We start from the raw sequence: 8773 nt of genomic DNA, 5'->3' as shown, positions 1-8773 counted from the left end.
AACTGAGAACTGAGCTAAAATGAATTTCAGATAAGCTCCTGCTTCAGTTACTTGGCAAAGGAAAAATTATTATACTCTCTCCTGAACTCTCTGCCCAGGTAAGCAGTCTGCATGATATCAACAGTCCTACTGAATCCTCCATTAGCAAAACAAGTTATTTCTTTACCCACTTCACTCATTCAGTATTGCCAAACAGGCCCACAACTATTGCACTTTTGTTCATACAGGTGAGATTTCTCTACTCTGAGAGGACTTAAATCTACTTTGTGTCTCAGCTTGCTTGCTGACCTACGCTGCACTGACCTATGCCCTTCGTCCTGTATTTTTCATTTATGTGTTTCTCTGCCTCAAGGAAATCAGAAGGATCTCAAGGAAATCAGAAGTATAAAGGCAATTGTTCTATTCTACAAAGTTAGAACTAGGCTTTGACACAAGGAACACTAACAAACTGTAGTAGATTCATTGTGATCAATTTGCTTCTTAAGAAGCATTGCTTAATAAGAGAATGATCTTGTTCCTCTTCTTTCCTCTTCTCTGCTTAATTCACTCTGAAAGCAAGTCCCAACTGTCTGCACAGAACCCCCGAATGGTTGAGGCTGGAAGGAACCTTTGGAAATCACCTCATTCCATCACAGAACTGCTGCTCACTGTTCCTTCTCATCACATTACCCACAGGCAATGCACACCCACAATACAGCAATTTGTTTCAGTAGTTTGTGTCTTTCCAAAGCCTGTGTAGTTTGACATAGTAAGAAAGTAAATGAAAAACACATTATTAACTGTTGGGAGGGTATTTAGGTGTCAGGAAAATAAATGCATAACTCACAAAATATCACTGATTTTATTTAAAACTTGTTCATTAAAAAATTTCCCCCTTCGAAACTGTTTTGCAGTCAGCTGTAGTGAACACAGAAATCAAAGTAGACAGGAAATTGTAAAGTCCTGACTCACGGCCCTTTGAGGAAAATGGGAACTAGGCCCTACAACACTAAAGAAATGAAGTCCAAAATGTGTATTCCTGGACCTCCTATCTGAAATCCACAGGATCCCTTCCATCAAAGAGAAATTCCTAATTCCTAAAGCACACTTTACCACAATATTGTTCTTCCTAAGGGCAAAGCAAAAAGTCCAGGGTTTCACACATGAGTCCATCCTGTGCCTCCTTCCTGCCCTGCAGAGCACACTGGAAAAGAAAGCCAGAGTGCACTGCAGGCTTCACGTGCCTCATTCTTTCTCTGCTCTAGAGACTCCCAAAGTATTCTACAGGGAGAGAAACCCAGAACAGACAGAGCAACTGCAGAAGACAATTAAGGAAGACTAATGGAATTGAGTAGTAGATTAATGTTCTTAATTTTTTTTTTTAAACCTTATAAAAAATATCCTATTAGCTCTGAATGAGGTCAAACCTGGTTTGGGATGGAATACATATGACGGGCTCTCCTTTGTTTTCTGAGTGCAATAATTGTTAAAAGAGCTGAAATATTTTTTCATAAAATGATTATGAGTTTTAAGAGGTGACATTTGAAGAAGGATATAAATTATAGAGCAAACATCTAAACGTTTTCATAATGTTGAAATGGTTATTGTAAAAAATGTATTTGATATAATAGGAAGCATATGTTTCATTAGGCTGAATCCACAGAAAATGCTCTCTACAGAACAACTGCATAATCTTTCACATTGAATACACACTGTTCACCTCCCAAAACATGTGCACTGTACTCTTCTGCACACAAAAAACACTCTGCTGTTGTAAGGAAAAGGAACCTGGAGTCAGAATTTTCTAAAAAGCTTTTGACTTAGAAAGGGAATCTGCTGTCTATAATTTGCAAAGACATGAAATGTAGTGCAATAAAACTGCAGGCAAATATAGGTTACAACATCTACATTTTGCATACTTGAAACTCACTTAAGCCACTGAATTCCTCCCCAGTATTTGGAATCCAGAAATGTCCAACAGCCCCAAATGGAAGCCTTGTCATTAAATTCACTGGACTTTGTGTAAGCAGCAGCTCAAGTTAAGTAACACAGGCTTGGACTCACAGGGTAATAGATGTGGAAAGAGGTTTTTTCCACAGCTCTCACACCAATCTGTCCCATTAGTGGGGATGATTTAGAACCAAGTATTGCTTGCTCAGCCACGTAATACTCTCCTTGACGTCACTGTATCAGGTAACAGGGCCTGACCTTTAAAGATAATTTAATGAGAACAGTGATGAAAGAGGTTTTAATGACTTCATGGTATATACTCTTCAAGTTACAAACAAAGCATTTTAATAGCTTTTTGAAATATGCTGTCTTTAAAAATTATCATCCACAGAGACAGAAGTACGCTGCACCCATCATGGCTTGCTGTGCTTTATTAGCATATAGATTGGATGGGTACCAAAACCTTCAAACAAAACCTATTAATCTTTATTTTTAAAGTGATACATCTCTGCAAACATGAACATTAATACAGGAAATGTATTTTCCCCTTGTGTAAGGGGAAACTGTCTACTATGCCTAGTGTAACAAAATCACAAAACCTACAGAACTTCATACCCATTTTAACTGTCCAAATGATCAGTGCTAATGCAGCTATGGATTTAAGTGTCACAATTGATAAACTGACAGCAGGGACAGACTGTGGAACCTTTCAGGTTTTAAAAAGTGAAGAGAAAGCAGCACAGAAATGGCAAATATGTCAGCTGACTCAGTCTATTCACAGTTTGCATGACTTAAATTTCAGCAGAGGTGCTGCATGTTCAAACAGTCATATCAAAAACATACTGAGAAATGAGGCCTTCTTAAAAATCAGTACAGGACCATTCAGGGCTCCCTCAAGGTGTCAGAAACATACCATAAGAATATACCTTTATACAAGCAGGGAGCAATAGGGCTGCTGGCAAGGGTGGAAACCAACAGTGCTCAGGAATGCAGGAAGAGACACGCAGGCAAAATGCTGGAATTGTCTCACCTTTCTATGCCTAAAAGTTAAATGTTAAAGTGGGAACCTGCATCCTTTTAAAATCATGCAGTCCCTCTTATCTCTTGCTGGTGCCTATTTTTAGAGTAATACAAACATGAAGGTAGGAAGAGACCTCCAAGACCACCAACCTTTGACTCAATGCCCACTAAGTCAACAACACCTTGTCCACTAAAACAATAGTACAGAACTCATCTACTGTGTCTAGTTAAGCCTTAGCTGATCACCTTTTAGAAGCTTACAGAGAGGCATTTGAAATAATTTGAAATCCTTCCCCAATGAACTTCTTGGCATTTAAATATGTGGAGACATATCCAGTCTAAGGCAGTGCATTTCCAAAAACATCAAATTACCTTAAGTCACTAGGAAAAAGAAAGGAAGATAGGTGCTTGAACACAATAGAAGAATTATGCTCTGGCTTTTTCTACATCTTTAAGTTCTAAAGGACCATAAAAACCAGAATAAAAAGTCCTGCCTGAAGTCATATAGACAGTCAGGGGTTGATCTGGAAAAGCACATAAATCTTGGTTTCCTAGCTCAGTGTCTCATCTATCTAACTGCATATCCTTCCCACTCATCCCTCATTACAAATGGAGACCTGAACTGAAGCAGGGATCACTGACTGTTGTATTGTGCTCTGTTTGTGCTGTCCTTTGTAAGATGTACCCCCATTCCTCCGCAGGTTGTTCAATATTCCACAGAATTAAAAAAAAAGTCATTACTATGCATTTTTGCTCATTACTGAGAAAAAAACCAGCACTCAAGACATGCAGAAAAGTAAAACTGTAGCTCACCCTGACATTTGCTGTCTGGGAAAACATTTCTTTTGAAAATTGGACTTTTAAGAGTCCCAATAAGAGTATGGAATCCAAATTAATGCAGCAAGAAAAAGATGATTGTCAAAACTGACAGCAGTGAACAACCGCTGCTCTTCTTCTTAGCTAGGAGTGATCAGAATTACAAATCTCAGTTTCAGTCTAGGAAAACTCTGCTTCTGCTCCAGTTCTTTGGCATTGCTGAGCCAGTAAGAGCCACACAAAAATGACCAACTCAAGTCCCTACAGAGGCTGATGCTGCCCACCAGAAGGGCTGGAGGTCTGCAGCACTGCTGTTCAGATCACACAAACTGTAAGCTTCATGAAGAGATAGAATCACATTTATCATAAACTATTAAAAAATGAGGTCTCAAACATAAAAATGCCATAAGGTGGAATGCAGAAGATAATGTCTTAAAAGAAAAATACTTATATCCCACAGTGAGACAGTTTCAATGAAACAGTCTGAAAAGCAGAGTCAGTTAATCATCCAACCTGTGCACACACAACTCAGACTAAAATGAAGTGGCTCAGTGCCAATCAGCCTGGAAATAAAACTATTTCAATCATCATAGCTCTGTAGTGCTTAGGGACTAAGCAGGCACAGATAATTCTGCTTCCACTGAAGCCAAAGGAAAGATTTTGCATGTATGTAGCATAGGTGGCAAATCTGCAGTGTTTTGCAGTCTGAGTTAATTTATGCAAATAAAAGAGGGGTAAGATATTAAAGATGTCAGGTCCTGAGATTCCAACAACATAAATAAATGTTGGATCCAAGTATCTCCTTTGGTTTCTTATTCTCTCTCCCACTTTACGCAAATAGTCTCATCTGTTCGCAGCTCAGCTCCACATTCACCTTCCTTCCCCTCTCTTGCAAGAGGTATTCTCTTATCCTAATTCCCAAGACACCTTTCCTGACCCAACTCTCCTCTGCCCCCTTGATACTCCAATCACTCCTCCAGAGAGCAGGTTCAGAATGCACAGTGTTCTAGGCATTACCCTTCCCACCTCTGTGATCCTCAATACGACACCGAAGTGTGGTATTTCACTGGGGTATAATCTTACTGAGCTTCAGAGGAAGAAGCAACAATGCAGCTTGTGTGCCCACTGGTATGGAGACAGGATACAAAACGCTTTAGAATGTCTGAGGCCATGTCCCATACCTTCAGACAGCATGAGAAGTGTTCTGCATATCAAGAAGTATCTGTATTTTAGCTCCTCTGTTATCGTGCAAATAATTTCCTCCAACTATTTTGCTTTCTTTGGATCTGAATAAATAAAATCATACTATTTTTCTTGCATTTACATGATTTAGCGATGTCCTTAATATATTAGTCCCCATATGGACAATAATTTAACCTAATTTTTGTCCATCCACCACTTAATAAAACACGCATATCTGAAGAAGAAAAATTTACTGTTTAAGAAAGCTTTCGCAAGATGATTCCTCTAAAGATTTCCTGATTTTCAAAACTCTTGTTATTGTGTGATGAGTAAGAACTTCAAGATGTAAGCATCATTAGAAATCCACCTTCATTAGGCATAATCATTCCATATATCCAAGTAATTACTCTTGCAGCTCTGTGCCAATTGAATAATAGCTAATTTATCAGCTCATAATAAACAAAAAGCTATTCTGCCATCTGGATGGTAATCTTTAAAACGTGCTTCTCATTATCATCACAACTAATCTAGGCCAGGTCAGTAAAAAACAAGTAAAACTATTGGCACTAACAGAGGATTCCCCAGTAAGGAATATGTGAAGTGAGAGAGTCACACCTTTTTTTTGATCCAAAGAGGTGACACTTCCAGCAGTGGAGCCAATCAAGTAGGAAACAGAGGGTTTTTTGAAGACCTTAACAAGTGCTGTTGACCAAAGATGAGGCTCACCCTGAAGACGCTGCCAGAGAATATTAATTGATGAGGGGAGTGTCTAATTTCTGACTTGATCCCGCATATTTCTGAGCAGTCTGAACTGCATGAGCATGCTGAGGAGAACAGAGGAGATCCTGGACACTAATCAGAAGTGCTCCATACCTTTCAGGTCTGACCGACCCCTTTTTGAAGTGAAATACATTTCTGAGTCAGAAACAGATGGGAGAGGTGGCCAGGAGATTTAATGGCCTGCGTCTCCTCTGTCAGCATGTTGGTGAGTTCCAGAAGAATATATTGATTGTGCAGCAGGGATAACAGCCTTGAAACCCCATTAGCTGACAGCCCTATGCACAAGTGAGCCACAACAGGCATTCCATCATTTACATGGTATCACTGAGCACTGTGAGTGAGGGCATGCAAAGCCTCCACCCTGTCTGCCCCAGGAAGCATCACCAAAGGTGTCTGGAGTTGAACCCAAGAGCTGTTTAGCTGAAAGTACAACTTATGATCACAAATGAGAGCCAAGTGATCACCTCAGTCCTCCAAAAGTCAGCGCACGTAGAACCTAAAAGGGACGTTTTCCAATGGGGTAAACAGCTTCTGCTCTAAGTAAAAACAGAGCAACCCTTCAAGGGCAGGAATAAAATGTGATAGGCATGCCCAATTTGGTATTACTCTAGCATTACTCTAACCTAGCATTTTATTGCTCAATATTTTATTGCAAGCCACCTCTGAGCCAAACCGAAACCCACAGTGACTATTTTACATGAGACAGTCTGCTTCATTAAAAAACAGCAATGTGGGTAATCTGTCATTTTGTTAGGGATATTTTTGTACTCGAACACTGCTGTAGTGGGACACAGTCTGTGGCAGGAGCTAGGTAAGGGTGCTAAGTGCTACCGAAATGCAGTCGGAGCTGAGGAAAACTGCCACATCACATACTGAAAGTAGGTCATTCTTTGTATTTGGAACATGATCCACCCCACAGCCAGACACCAGGAACATTTTTTCCCATTAATAACTGTCTGCTGCAAAAATAAGCGGAAAAGATGATCTGATACTCAGAATTAAAAGCAATTAAAACTGGGAGGGAGCAAGCGAGGTGGGACATTTGTGCTGAGTTTCTGGAAGATAGAAGGCAGAACTTCCAGGATAAATGGTACATGCTGAGTTTAGTTTTCAATCAGCCAAGATCCAGGTCAGGGGCATGTCTGCAAGACATGGCTGCAGGCTGCAAAATTTGTCAAGAAAGAAGGCTATATCCTTGGGCAGGGAGCCAGCAATCAGCATATTGCTGCTGCAAAGTACTGCTGGCAGTGAGGTCTGAATAAATAATGCAGGTCTGCATGAACTCCTGCAAGTATGGGCTGTAGCCACTCTGACAAACTCTTCCCACTTTTAACTCCATTTAAAAAGGTTGCCTGGAAAAGTTCTTCCTAAAGCAGCCCTCCAGAAGCTTCTCACACAATCTGCCCCAACCAAGTACCTTCTCAAGGCTTTAAGATTCCTGCACTGAAGTTACATTCCAGATTTATGCAATAAGGGTGAAATTGATGTCTCATCCTAAGGAAGCCAGAGCAGGAAGGAGGAGTTCCCTGCAATGGGGTGCATTTCCATACTTATCTGTGATATCTGAGAGATACCAAGACTACTTCAACCTGAAGTGCTCTCAGAACTCAGCTCTGCATGCTCTTTTTCCCACTGTCAAGCAACCAGAATGTAGACTTTCTACAGGTGTCATATCTCCTAAAGAGTGAAAAATTCAGGGGTCTTTTTAGATTTTTTGTCACTTTATGTCCTGTATATTTGCCATGTGAGAACACTGCTAAAACAGACAGGATAGATTAAATCACCAGGCAAGGCACAGTCCTGACAGAAGATCTCTACAGTAGAGGACTTAACCAATTATTCCCTTCTGGGACTTAACAGCAGGGTTCTCACAAAGCCAGTCTAACAGAAATTTCTGCAAGAAAACTGTGGGGACGGATGGAAAAATCTGACCTCAGTCTCAAACTCAAGACTGCTCTTGTGCAGCAACAGCATCACACTATTTCATTAATAATCCTAATTCTGCTGATTTCCATTTGCATCAATCAAGAACCTTGTTCAGTGCTTGAGCAACATCTGAGTGAGCTCCTGGGCAAAGATAATGGCCAGGAAGGTACACCAGAGCTGTTAATTCCCACACATTGGAGAAACACAACAGCAGCACAATCATTAGGCCAACAGATTGCCTCAGGGAATTTCTTGCGACAGGATGTTGTAGATGCTGGAAGATCACAAAAGCTTGCAAGGGATTAAACAAGTTCATTGAAGAAATCTAATAAAGGTGATCCTCCCACTCAGAAAGTCCCTGAATATAAAATTATCTGGGGAGTTGATTATTCTGGGAATGTATCACTGTTTTCCCTGTTCTTCGGTGTCTACGAGAAGCAACTATCTTTGGGTGTTGATGAGTTTCTTCCATACAATGACTAAAAAAGATTTAGAAGTGAAAATTATATCCGTGATCTTTCCACTATGAGCTGAAGAGACTTTGTAAGAAGAAAAAAAATCTTTTTTCATTAGGAGACTAAAAGAACAGTAGAGTCATTAAGGGCTTGGTCCAGAGAAGAGCTGACACGTTTGCTCAACTCAAGGGTATTTCTAGGTTTCCAGTTCCTGGAGTTGCTCAAGAGATGATAATTTTACCTTCACTGAAATCGTGTGAAGGCCTGGCAATAGATGCTACCTGGCCTACCCAACTCCCAGCATAATGGCTTGGAAATGAAGTCAGCAGGCTTGGACTTCTTTCTATAAAAACCAGAAGAAAGAAATTTAGTGCTAGAGGTGACAAGAGCAAATGAAGCCCAGTGGACTTGTGGTGTGATCTGATCTGAGCCCATCAAGTCCCACACACCAAGAAACTTGCTCTTCTTCTTTTTTCTTTTTTTTTTTTAATTTTATTTTATCTTCCTTTAAAACTGATTATTTGTAATTCAGGAATATAGGGATAGTCTTATTTATTCCATTCCTTTGTTGCATACCCCAGCAGCACTCTTCTAGAAACCCAAGAGAAAGACATGAAATTCAAATAAAAAATTGCAGGGGAGGCCATGTCTCTGTTAAATAGTAC

The sequence above is a fragment of the Lichenostomus cassidix genome, chromosome 11 (genome assembly GCF_008360975.1).
Source record: "Lichenostomus cassidix isolate B80296 chromosome 11, HeHo_3.0, whole genome shotgun sequence".
NCBI classification, from domain to species: Eukaryota; Metazoa; Chordata; class Aves; order Passeriformes; family Meliphagidae; genus Lichenostomus; species Lichenostomus cassidix.
The sequence above is the reverse complement of the archived record's forward strand: the minus strand, read 5'-3'. Positions refer to the sequence as shown.